We start from the raw sequence: 13,607 nt of genomic DNA on the forward strand, positions 1-13,607 counted from the left end.
CTAGCAATTAATTCAAATGAACCATGAAGAGTTAAAAGTTGCCCTTTTAAATTAGTATGTGGTAGTTATTCTAAACTCTTCTATGAGTACAGAGAAAAGTCAGACCTCTGGTTAATGTTGAACATAAATATACCTTGAGTTTTCTAAACTTGTGTTATGACTAACCCAGAACTATGCTTTACTATAAAGAATGTGGACTTGAAAAGCAGGCAGGTCTTGCCCAGAGTAGGTACTCCAGAAACACATGATGTAAGAATGCACAAAACTAGTTCAGTTCTCTCACTGAGGAGACAAAGAAACAGATTTAGACAAATAGAATCTTGCCACACAGATAGTTGGTGGCAAAGATGGAAACTGGATAGTGGTCATTCCAGATATCATTTTGTAAATGGAAATACCCCATCATACCTAGTGGCCTTCAAATAAGTAAAAAAAAAAAAAAAAAAACCTTTTATTTTCAAACTATAAGATTTGTAAATTACTGGCCAACATTCTGCTTCTATATTTTTAAAAGAATCTTTTCCTTAATACAAAATGTAAAACATAGTCACTAAAAAATATGAAACCATCCAAAGACCAGAAAGAAGGGAAGAAAATCAGCTCTAAATATAGGGTCTCAAAGAAATTCGTGGTCAAACCTTGCTGTATAAATTCCAATCTTTATTATGTCTTTTCTTTATAAAAATACTTCTTAAAACCACAATATTGTTTTTAAATGAATAAATAATGTGATTTTTGTATTAAAGAAAAAAGCCAAAGACTGGATTTTGAGTGTCAGCTATGTAATTTGTCCAGTTGCTATGTGACTTGAACTGATTTTATGCTGGAATATTCTCATATAAAAAGTGAAGACAGTGATACCTAACTCAGCTTATTAAACCAACAATCAAATGGATTAATGTGTAATAATGATCTTTGGAAAAATTAAGACCCCATAGAAATATGAGAGATTACCAATGGCTTGACTAGGGACACACTGCTTTACCTAACTTCAGATCACTGAAGTACATGACCTTAAATACTGGAAATACCCTGGAATAAAATTTCTTTTATACCTAAATGAATTGTTTCTGAATTACCATAGAAAAAAATATTTTCTTGAATATACTTTTTCATGGCTGGATTTCCTATTTATACCTTCATTCTTAAAGGATGAAATTACTGATATATACCACATAACATTTTAGAGCTGAAATACAGGTGAGACCTCTTGACCTTTAAAGGATTTACATGAATGCTAATGAGAATATTTCAAATATAGAATGGCCTATTATAAAACTAGTTGGTCTTTCTTCATGTCCGATTCATTTAAGCACATGTTAATTGAAAAGGGTCAAGCTCAAAGGATATATTCTGATTAACAGTAAAAAAATACTTAAAGATTTATTATTTAAAAAGTTCTAGGACAAAATTGTATAAACAATGGAAATTTCCAATATTGAGAACTCTTATAATATAGTGAGCTGCCATCCACCTACTTAATTGCATTTCTTTTCATAATCCTTTTATGTTGAAGACTCTCCCTCCATCTAACATAACTTAATGGGGTTATATCCTGAGAAGCAAGTGCAGCTGAAGCCCTAACTTCATTAGTTGCTTGACTCTACCTGTCAAGAATTCTGGCTCCAAACCAACTCAAGACAAATTTATACTGGAAAATAAGATTGCAAATAGGGTTACAAATAAACATATTTGTGGAAGAGACTGGTATCTAAAACTCTTTTCTATGAAAACATGATAATACGTGATTGTTTTGAGGGCTTAAGGGCTCATAACATTCTTAATCAACTATATACCCAAACTAGGTTGGAGATTGCTTTGGGAGATACGATAAATAAGCTTCCTTTTTTCTTATCAAAAATATAAAGGTAAGCAGGCATAAAGAGCTCCTTACCCACCCCACAGCACAATACCCCTCTGTCAACATTGATCTGGTTAATCAAATATGTTATAATATCAGGTTTGGAAACTCCGCAAGAGCCAGTTTCAATGCTTTCTATATTTTTGTTACTAAGAACCACACCTATGTTGCATGTTTAAATTTTATCTTGATAGAAAATTGACTGTGAACTGAAACTCTCTCTTTGTGGCCTGGTTCCATTCTACATGGGCTTCCCTTGTGACTCAGATGGTAGAGAATCCGTCTGCAATGCAGGAGACCCAGGTTCAAACCTTGGGTTGAGGAGATCCCCTGGATAAGGTAATGGCAACCCACTCCAGCATTCTTGCCTGGAGAATCCCATGGACAGAGGAGCCTGGCAGGCTACAGTCCATGGGGTCATGAAGAGTTGGGCTAAATTGCGATTATTAAACCTTAAAATGAAAAACAATAGAATGTTCTATATGTAGCAATCTCTTTGTGTTATTCTGTCATGAATTCATGGAAAAGGTAAATTTATGTAAGGAAACTATCTGATCTCCACCAAAAAACAAGCTCTTCACAGCTCCATATTTCTAGAAATACCTTGCCTATCATATCTGAATTTAGAATTTCAATTAAATTCAAAATAATGTCTAGTTGAAATGTTATGTCCTAATTCCCTTGCTAAGAATTTTTTTTTAATGAATCCTTTCATTTCTTTGCTAATGGCCATCTATGGATTTTCTTTAAAACAATTTCATTCAAATTATTTACTAAATTGCTGTCTGGTAGTGTATAAACGCACCCTCCCTGAGGGCGGGAGTATCTTTCTCTTTATTATGTCTTCGAATTGTAAACGTGGATACTAAAACTAAATCCTGAAACTAAACTAAGTCTTTGTTGTCACAGAGCACTGTAATTCTTGGAGCTGCCAAAATTACAATATGGAGTGTCCCAGGCCAACCAGAATCCAAGAATGCTCCAAGAACCCAAAACAATGCCTTCAGGTCCATGTAAGGAAAGACAAAAAGGTCTAATTCACTCTAGAAAAGTTGACTGCACTCCAACTTGAGCAAAGCACAAAACACAATCCTGAATTCCACAGATAGAATGTCTGTGATTTTGGATCAATTGAGATTCTAAAGATGTGTTGTCCTCTTAGATTCTTAAAGAACAAGAGAGCAAAGCAAAGTAGCAAGTCTTTTGGGGAAGAATCTGAGATCCGTGTGCTTATTCCTGGAAGGATGTTCTTCCCAATTCTATGGAAATAATAAAATGCACCAAAATGTTTCAAAACCTTTTTTCAAATAAAAAGCAATTTTTTTAGTGGTCACTTTTAAATAAATCATTTTCTGTGATAGTATAAGGAAGTGTTTTTTAAAGTTCTGTTTCTCTTCCTTTATATTAAAAAAATTGAAATAGAAACTTTATTATATAGCAGCTCACTATTCCAGTGCCAAAAAATTGACTTAAAATCTGGAAAATTGCCTAATAAATATGTTGGAGGAATATATGTTCTCACTCTCCTGAATTCAAACAGTTCCCAACATCACTGAAGAGCTGACAGTATTCACTGTCCCTTTCTGCTATTTTTCCCCTGTTTCTCTGGGGAGCATCTCTATCCATTACTTGAAGTATGTTTGAGAATCTTCAAGCTGGAAAGAATAAATAATTAAATAAATTTGCAATATTATTTCAGAAAACAGGGGCCAGTAAAACTGCATTGAAACATTCTGTATTTATTTCAACACAAATTTGCAAATCAAACATCCTTGACATTTTTTTTTTTTTTTTTTTACCCTAGTCTATTCTGATGATGAAAAACTCACTTGGGATTCAGAACTCCATCTGTGTTCTTCTAGCTTCCTTCATTGTCATTTGTAATGAAGAGTTTGCTGTAATTTTTCAGGAGGACTGCTTTGTTCACTGATTTTTGAAATAGAATGGAATCCAGAACAGTTTATGCCTAGCTACCTGGGTCTTCAGAGGCTATAATAAACATATGAAAATCTGCTTATGACAGTGAAAAGAAAATGATATGCAGACAGAAGCTACTTCTGAGTGAAATGGAATCATTTTGACAACTTTCTCCTCTTTGACAAGGGAAGGGGGAAATTTTTCTTAGAATTAATACACACAAATAAAAAATGTTCATGTTCCTATCCAGGATTCTAAAATATGTCCATATAAGACACAAAAGCTGCCAAAAGAATGGATGACACTCTGTTTTGTTCTTGCCTTAGTGTGCCTTTCAGAATGAAAGACAGGTTTTATTACAAAGAATGAAAAAGCGATCCAATCTTTAAACATGATTAAAAATAAGAGCTGCACTCAATACCTTCACAGGGGCTGGTCGAGCCCTCATAACTTTATTTCCCAGCAATGTTTTCGTAGGTTGACTACGTCCTAGGGTTTACAGCAGAGATCTAAGCAAGAAAGCCTTTGAATTCAGAATAAGCACTCTCTATGGTGTTCAGAGGTGAGGCTGCTCACAGAGGTTCAGTGACCCTGGAAACTAATTCCTCACTAGCAAACCTTTCTAGAGGAAACCTGTGATTAAATTGATGGAATGGCAATTGGTGGTTTGATTAAAGTGGGAGGGCGGGGTGGGGGGGCAAAGGGGGAGAACTCTACCTTTGGAAACAGAGAAAAATCCTCTAATGCTAATTGACCCAGGCTTTGCTCAAAAGCTGGGCACATTGGTACTTTATTTTCTGTGTGAAGAGACTCTCTCTTTGGTGACAGATAGCTCATCACCTGCCTTTCCTCTCCACACAGAGAGAGCAAAAAACATGGAGAGGGTTTTCTCTTCTGGCTTTCCTGGAAATTATCAAATAAGACATCAATACAAAGAGAAATGTAACGACCGCTCCTCTCCTCTGTATCTACATACGCCTAATTATTCCGCCAAAGTTTTCTGTTATCCTAGTTCAGAGAATCTCAACAGTAGCTACACATTTAAAATTCCATGACCCTTTCTGACTTACAAAAAGGGTACAGATGAACTTGATTCCAGGTCAGGAATACAGGCTCAGATGTAGAGAATGGATATGTGGACACAGGTGAGGGAAAGGAAGGTGGGATGAATTGGGAAATGAAGATTGACATCCATACCCTACCGTGTGTTAAATAGATAGCTAGTGAGAAGCTGCTTTTTAGCACAGGGAACTCAGCTCGTGGCTCTGTGATGACCAGAGCATGAGGGTGGGGGTGGGTAGGAGGGAGGTCCCGGAGGAAGGGGATATATGTGTACATACAGATGACTCACTTCACTGTACAGCAGAAACTAACACAACATTGGAAAGCAATGATACTCCAATTAAAAAAAAACAAAACTTGCCAACCCTCAATAAATAAATAATATTCCACAACCCAGGCACCATACTCAGGCTCTACTTTAACTGCTCTGGGGTGATCTGAGGTATCAGTGTGTGTGCATTTGTATACACACACACACACGTACACACACACAGGTCCTTGTAGAGTATCCTCATGTTTTTTTAAAAAAACATGCAGCCAAATTTGATATCCAGCATGCCTCATTCCAATCCTCCTACAATTTTATCCATCTCTTCAGTAAAAATGAACTCATATTTTGGAAAATAGTACCACCGGTAAGTTCTTTGAAGTCTGTTGTGTCTTTTTCAACCAAGTGTCTCCCATAATGTCTTACCCAAAAGCTCAAACAATCTTCAATAAATAGAAATGTATCATCATTTTTCCCAATAAGGCCAATGAGTCTCTAAGAATGGATTCATAGTAAACAAAAAACGCCTAACCCAGTTTGGATTTTTTAATGGGAATTTTCCTCAAATGGACTATATTATTTATATTTTTTCCATACAAACCATTGACCTTTGGGTTTACTACCTGAATTTTTTTTTAAGTGGTTTTGGAGAACACAGAGGCTACCGGCAGATCTATTGCTGATGTGAATTATCTGCAGGCAGAAATCCATCGACCTCATCATCACTCCATCAAGTTCGAGGGAAGTCACTGACTTAGCAAGGTGGTCTCCGCTATTCAGTACAGAGAGCAGGTAGACGACTGACCCAACACAGATAATTCACACCGTTCTCAGTCTGGCTTACGCCTGCGGGGCACAATGCCGTCCCTCTTATTCTCTTAGGGACAATGGGATTAAGCCTTCTTTCCATAAAAAGAACTCCAAGTCCCTGAGCAGATTACCATGCCCGATAAGCTTTATTACAAAATAATGGCAGTTATTATCATTATCATAAGAGTGACCTTTGGTTTTCATGGTAGAATGAAGACACATGTGACCCCTCTTCCAAATGAGAACCACTCGCCCTCAAACAACAATCATAATAGACACAGGAGCCAAAGCTTTCTGTTCAGTGAATATATTCAATGAACTAGAGGATGGATATCTGTAACAAGGAAGCACAATGAATGAAGAGCTGTTAGTAAAGGACAGTAAATGACTCACCAGGGCAGATAATTATCAAACATACAAATCCCAAGATCAACAAGCAAGTTGACCTCACAGTATCCCAATAAGGTTGAGAACACTGTAGGGGGCAGGCAAGGTTGGGTATTAAAGAGGTGGCTCTAGGGACTTCCCTGGCAGTCCAGGGGTTAAGACTTTGCCTTCCAGTGCAGAAGGTGTGGGCTCCATCCCTGCTTGGGGACCTAAGATCCCACATGCCTAGCAGTCAACAAACTAAAACATAAAATCAAAACAATATTGTAACAAATTCAGCAAAGACTTTAAAAATGGTCCACATCAAAAAAAAAAAAAAATCTTAAAAAAAATAAAAGTGAGTCTAGAGAATTCCCAGGAGTCCAGCAGTTAGAGTCTGCACTTCACTGAAAGGGACTAGGTTCTATCCTTGGTCAGAGAACTAAGGTCTCACAAGCTGTGTGGCTGGCAAGTTTATATATTGATTGAACGTTCAGTGTTTCAACACCACTAGGAACAAACAGGCAACCACTCCTGCATGATCTTCATGGGAGACAGAGAGAGATATTTTCCGGAAAAATGTTAGACCAGAGAGATGCCACACTTGGAATCACTGGCAAAAGACGGTACAGATGAGAAGCTGATCTGAAGACAGGACGGCTTTGTGAATATCTGTACATTGAATGGTGAGACCTTCAGCTTTCTTTCCTAACAAGTTCCAGGAGAGCTACATCCTGGTTTACATTCTCTCTCCTCCCACCCTGCCCCCAGGTAGGAGCTTAGACAATTCATCTGGAGAAACTGAATCACTAAGATTTTTTGTTGTTTGTTTTTTTATTTTAGAGTATATTACTTTATGCTGCTGTATCAGTGTCTGATGTAAAACAAAGAGAATCAACTATGTGTATATATCTGTCCCTTCTTTTTTAGATTTCCTTCCCAGTTAAGTCACCACAGAGTACTGAGTTCCCTGCTCTAGGCAGTAGGTTCTCATTAGTCACCACTAAGTTTTATCAGATCCAAGAAAGCTGAATCTAAGCCAATCATTGGGGAAGACTATCAGCATGCATTTTATACTGATGAACCTCAACAAGGCTGAGAAATTGAGGCCCGGGTGTCTCAGACAGTGAGGGTGCAGTATGCAACATTAAAAAAGTTAATTGAAGGTTTATATGAAGCATCTGAACATCCCCGATTCCCCTCCACAGCTGTGATTGGCAGAATGCTAAAAAGGTCCCCCAGATCTTCATCCCCTGAGATCCACGCCCTGTATCGTCCCATTCTCTTGAGTCTGGGAAGGAATTGTGGGTATAATAGGATATCACTCACTATATATGGCAAAGGTGATGGGCTAGCTATTCCCGTGGTTACATTACGATATAAAATTGATGAACTGGAAAAATATATTCTGGAAAAATATATTTGTAACACAGGATTAATCTCTATAATAAAGGACACTTCTATATTGAAAATGAAAAGACAGCCAGTCCAATAGAATCATGGGCAAAAAATTGCAAATAATTTACCAAAAAGCAAACCTGAATTACCAGTAAACACATAGAAAGTTATGTAATACCTCTGATGAGTGAGGAAACATAGGGTAAAACAGCAGTGAATTATATTATACTCTATATCTGTAAGCCTGGAAGCATTCTGGAGATGGAATCTGTTACCAGTACTAATAGTGGGAAGATACCTTAGTGGCTGGGGTATCGATGTGAACAGAAGAAAAACGACAGGGAACATATGACTTGATTGTACTTATGCATTTATAGGAAATGTCTGTAAGTTGATTTTAAAGAATTTCAATCATGTTTTTAAACTACAATATCAATTTGTACTCTTATAAACCCCTTCTAGAGATACATTTGCTAGGGTGCACAAAGATGCTCATTGTAGTGTGTGTATAATAACAAAAGTGAAATAAAATGAAATTCACTATGAAGGTAACAGATTCATAAATCATAGTATATTACCACTATAGAACACCACAGAATGAAGAATAAGGTAGAGATATACTTATTAAGGAGAATGATAAAGCAGTATTCACGACATGATTTCATTTTAGGTGTAAATATATATATATATATTATATATATGTAAAACTTTCAATTTAGTATGTATTTACCTATATATGCACATAAATGAATGCCTATTTATATGTTTGAAAATGAATTATAAAACTCTACTAGGATACATACTAAACCTTTAACAATAGTTACCTCTGGTGGGGAGTAAAATTTAGGGCTATAGATAAACACACACAAAAAAATCAGTGTGTATGTTTGAGTTGAGTTTTTTCAAAGGAGAATAGATTCATATATTGTATGACCTGCATAATAAAATAATAGTAATAATTGCACCAAAAATTACATATTGAGTTTTTTTAAAAGCGTAAGACGTTATGCTGTGTATGTTAAGTCACTTCAGTCATGTCCAAGTCTCTGCAACCCTATGGACTGTAGCCCTCCAGGCTCCTCTGTCCATGAGATTCTCCAGGCATGAATACTGGGATGGGTTGCCATTTCCTCCTCCAGGGGATCTTCCTGACCCAGGGATTGAACCCACAATTCTTATGTCTCCTGCATTGACGGGTGGGTTCTTTACCACTAGCACCACCCAGGAAGTCTGTGGGAAGACGTTATGTTGGTGGTCCGCAGATTAATGCCCCCACCCTTTCTCCCCAAAAGATGTTCACATTCTGATGACTGAACTCTGTGACTATATTAGGTTACATGGCAAAGGGGAATCAGGCTGCCAATCATCTGACTCTAAAATAGGGAGATTTTTAGGGATTATGTGGATGAGCCCAATGTAATCAGAAGGGTCCTTAAAGTCGAAAGCAGGAGACAGAAGGATTAATGTCAGACCCATGCACGTGAAAAAGACTCAACTGGTGGTTTCTGGCTCTGAAGATGGTGGAAGGGGCCATGAGCCAGGACCTGTGAATGTCCTCCAGAAGGTGGAAAAGGCCAGGAAGCAGATTCTCCAACAGAGGTCCTGGAAGACATGTAGCCCTTGTGACATCTTGATTTTATACAGCAGGACCCATTTTAGCCTTCTCAACTTCAAAATTATAAGACAATCAATTTGTGGGGACTTCCCTGACAGTCCAGTGGTTAAGACTCTGCATTTCCAATGCAGAGGGAGCGGTTTCCATCCCTGGGTGGGGAACTAAGATCCCACAAGCCGTGTGGCATGGCAAAAAAAATTTAATTAAAAAAAATGATAATCAATCTATGTTGTTTTAAGCCACTAAGTTTGTGGTAATTTGTTACAGCAATAGGAAAGTTATGCAATATGCATGACCTCATTTAAAATTTACAAGAGCCTCAGAAGATAGATACAACTGCAGGCCCCAGTTTACACAGGAGGAAACCACAGCTCAGAAGACCTGTTTAAGGTATCACAGCTGCTAAGAGTGGTGGATGGACTTGAATTTGTTCCATAGGATTCTTGAGTTTCTTCTTCTCTGTGTCTCTCTACTATTTTGTGTTCCCTCTTCTCTAATCTGTCTTTGTCTTTCTCTCTCACCCATCACCTCTCACCCCAGGGTAGATGGCTGAGGGCATGGTCCCCAGTGAATACTTGGTTTGTCAGTAAGAATGCAGGTTTGAGGTCAGACACATCTTCATTTGAATCCAATTACTAGCTGTGTGGGCGAAAACAAATGATTCAATTTGAGCCTGTTTCCTTATCTATAAAAGAGGAGAAATAATTTCTACCTTGTAGGCTGAGAGAAAGCATTCAGTGAAATAATGTATGAAAACTGTCCAACAAAGAACCTTGTATAGATTTTGTTTTTAATAAATATTATTTATTGTTGGTGAGCACCATTATTTTGTTATAATAACTCTGGGAAGCCAGTATTTTTTTTTTCTTTTTTTTCTTCCAGATGAGGTTTGGGCTTTTGTTTATACCTATTTCATATCTGTCATCTCCTGATTCAGAGATGCTGGTTCATGCCTCTGGCACAGAATTACAACTACAAACTAGGGAACTATTAACTGCATACAAGTGGAGTGGAAGTGGCTTTTAGTGGTGTGGGCACCGGTGATCCATATTACGAATCCAGTCAGTAGCAAAGATGGACTGTTAGCAATATATATTTATCTCATGGGATCACATCACAGAGGAACAAAATAAAAAAAAAACCCGCTGAAAACTTCCTACTATTTAAATTTGGTCACTATGCTGTGGGAACCTAGAAAAGGGGGTATCTTTATCAGAATCCAGATTGTGATGACCTTTTGTTTTCTTTTTTTCAATTTTTTTATTGAACTATGCTGCTGCTGCTGCTGCTGCTGCTAAGTCGCGTCAGTCGTGTCCGACTCTGTGCGACCCCATAGACGGCAGCCCACCAGGCGCCGCCGTCCCTGGGATTCTCCAGGCAAGAACACTGGAGTGGGTTGCCATTTCCTTCTCCAGTGCATGAAAGGGAAAAGTGAAAGTGAAGTCGCTCAGTCGTGTCCGACTGTTAGCGACCCCATGGACTGTAGCCTACCAGGCTCCTCCGTCCATGGGATTTTCCAGGCAAGAGTACTGGAGTGGGGTGCCATTGCCTTCTCCGTATTGAACTATAGTTGATTTACAATGTTGTGCCAGTCTCTGCTATACGGCAAAGTGACTCAGTTATACACATATAGACATTCTTTTTTAATATTCTTTTCCATTATGGTTTATCACAGGGTATCAAATACAGTTCCCTGTGCTATACAGTAGGACCTTGTTGTTTATCCATTCTAAATATAATAGACTTTCTGTTTCTGATTATGGGGCCCTAAACTGAGTTTTGTCTATTTCATTTATCTTTCATTCAATTAACATATTCTGTTGGTCTAGATCCTTCATGCTGCTGCTGCTGCTGCTAAGTTGCTTCAGTCGTGTCCGACTCTGCGCGACCCCATAGACGGCAGCCCACCAGGCTCCCCTGCCCCTGGGATTCTCCAGGCAAGAACACTGGAGTGGGTTGCCATTTCCTTCTCCAATGCATGCAAGTGAAAAGTGAAAGTGAAGTCGTTCAGTCGTGTCCGACTCTGAGTGACCCCACGGACTGCAGCCCATCCGTCCATGGGATTTTCCAGGCAAGAGTACTGGAGTGGGTTGTCATTGCCTTCTCCTCATAAGCTTCTTCAAAAATGCTCTTGAAAAATCCCCTTCAGTTCTTGACCACTAGGATTTTTTTTTCAAAAAATTTCAAAATGTTTCTTACCTTTTTCTTTTTGAAGAACTATTTTCAAAGATAATTTTGGGTGGTTCTCCATAGAAGATCATCTCTACTTCCTTTTGAGGGTCTGTCCAGTTCTGGGTGTCCAGCACCACATCTGTTGCATAAAATGTACTTAATCTGGATTCGCTGAATAAGGAAATTATCAAATGAGGATGGGGCCACAGCTGTTGTTCATGAAAATAGATCCCTCCCCCAGTTCAAAGGGGAATAAGTCAGAGTGAGTATGCATTCCCAAGAGACCTCAACCTAAGTGGTCCAAAAATCTTAGCTGGTCTTAGGCATTTGCATAGATGCCCCTCATACCTTACAAAAGAAAACTGAGTGAGGGGAGAAAAAAAAAAAACCTCCTTGGGAATTGTGTTCTGCTCTTAAAAACTCAGAGGTACTAAACCGTTTGCCTTGCTAATGGCTTTTTCAAAGTGTGTTGACACCGAGTGGGTTTGGGAGAACAGTTTTTCCATGTGGGAAACACCATTTATGACTTAGGTACTGCGATTCTGGGTTTTTCTATAAAGTTTTGTACTTGTAGTGCCCTTTATTCAAATCATCTTTGTCCTGGTTCTTGTTTCAGAGTCTTTGAACCAGCTGCAGAGGCAGAGCAAGCAGCAGGATACCTGAGCCGAAGGGAATATTTCTGGCAATAACAATTTATGAAGATCATCATTATTAACCATGACAGGGGGCTTTCTCAATCACATCAGTGACAGCTATCCCCTGCCGATCCTGCTCCATTGTACTCTACTACTCTAGAGCACTTCCTACATGTGACAGAGCTGTGAAGTCACACATCTACAGTCATTGAGATGTTTCTAATCTGTTTATTGTTCAAGTTGTATTTACCCACATTTATAATCTGCTATACAAAAGGTATCAATGAACACAGAATCATACCTTTGAAGATTTCCAAAAAGTAATTTTATCCAGTCCACTGCCTTAAATGGCTAAGTATTCAAACCGTCAACGACGTATAGTTGCAATCCCGTTTTTTATTGGAATATAATTACTTTACAATGTTGTGTTAGTTTCTGCTGTACAATGAAGTGAATCAGCCATATGGGTACATATATCTCCTCCCTCTTGGACCTCCCTCCCACCCCCCACCATCACAACCCTCTAGGTCATCACAGAGTACTGAGCTGAGCTCCCTGTGTTATATGGCAACTTCCCAGTAGCTATCTCTTTCACACATGGTAATGTATATATGCCGGTCTAAATCTCCCAATTCATCTCATCCTCCCCTTCTCCCACTGTGTCCACATGTCTGTTCTCTATTGTCTGTGTCTCTATTTCTGCCTTGGAAATAGGTTCATCGGTACCATTTTTCAAGATTCCACATATATGGGTTAATATATGATATTTGTTTCTCTCTTTCTGCCTTACTTCACTTTGTATGACAGGTTCTAGATCCATCCACACCTCTACAGATGACCCTGTTTGGTTCCTTTTAGTGGCCACCAGGCTTGGCGTCTTCACCATACCTTAAATAGACTGTTTTGGTACTTAACATTTTGGTCCTCGAGTTTTTGTGTGTGTGTGTTTGTGTGTGTGTGTGTGTGTATATCGATTTCTTTGCAGGGGTTGAAATAATATTTCATATCTACTTCATCCCACTGAAGACACAGAATAGAATTCACTTCTCAAGACTGAACACAGATCTTCCTCAACTGCCTTAACTCTTTCTCACAATTAATATAAACACTGACTTTAATCCCTTTGGACATCCTTTGGTCCCTAAATACAAATTTCATTATTGGTACTCTAGGGCAACAAATGAAATACTGAGAGAGGAGAAATAGAAGTGAGGAATTCTGCCCCGATCTAGAGTTTAGTTATATTGAGTCATCAACCCTAAGCAAACATGTATACTGACTGCTGAAATTCAAAATCAGTTCATATGCCAAATCTTGAACAGGAAGGTGAGCTTGTAATTAACCTGAAGGTTATTAACCTTTTTTTACAATTTTTTTAAATGAAAGTTCATTGACAGAATAGTGTTTCACAAAGAAACCCCAAAGAGCCTGAGGCATTTAGGTAACCTCAGAAAACAGTGAAAAGTGAACATGAGGCTCAAGAGGGAGGGGATATGTGCACAC

At 38.3% G+C, this 13,607-nt stretch overlaps 1 long non-coding RNA gene across 1 annotated transcript; it reads left to right on the forward strand.

Moving 5' to 3' along the window:
* Positions 1-11,090: 11,090 nt before the first annotated feature.
* On the forward strand, positions 11,091-13,018 carry LOC145518651 (uncharacterized). The gene is made up of 2 exons (XR_014063081.1): positions 11,091-11,368; positions 12,086-13,018. It is a non-coding gene; the product is annotated as an uncharacterized LOC145518651 (long non-coding RNA).
* The last annotated feature ends 589 nt before the right edge of the window (positions 13,019-13,607 follow it).

Source organism: Giraffa tippelskirchi, chromosome 8 (genome assembly GCF_054371585.1).
Source record: "Giraffa tippelskirchi isolate mGirTip1 chromosome 8, T2T-mGirTip1v1.2.pri, whole genome shotgun sequence".
NCBI classification, from domain to species: domain Eukaryota; kingdom Metazoa; phylum Chordata; class Mammalia; order Artiodactyla; family Giraffidae; genus Giraffa; species Giraffa tippelskirchi.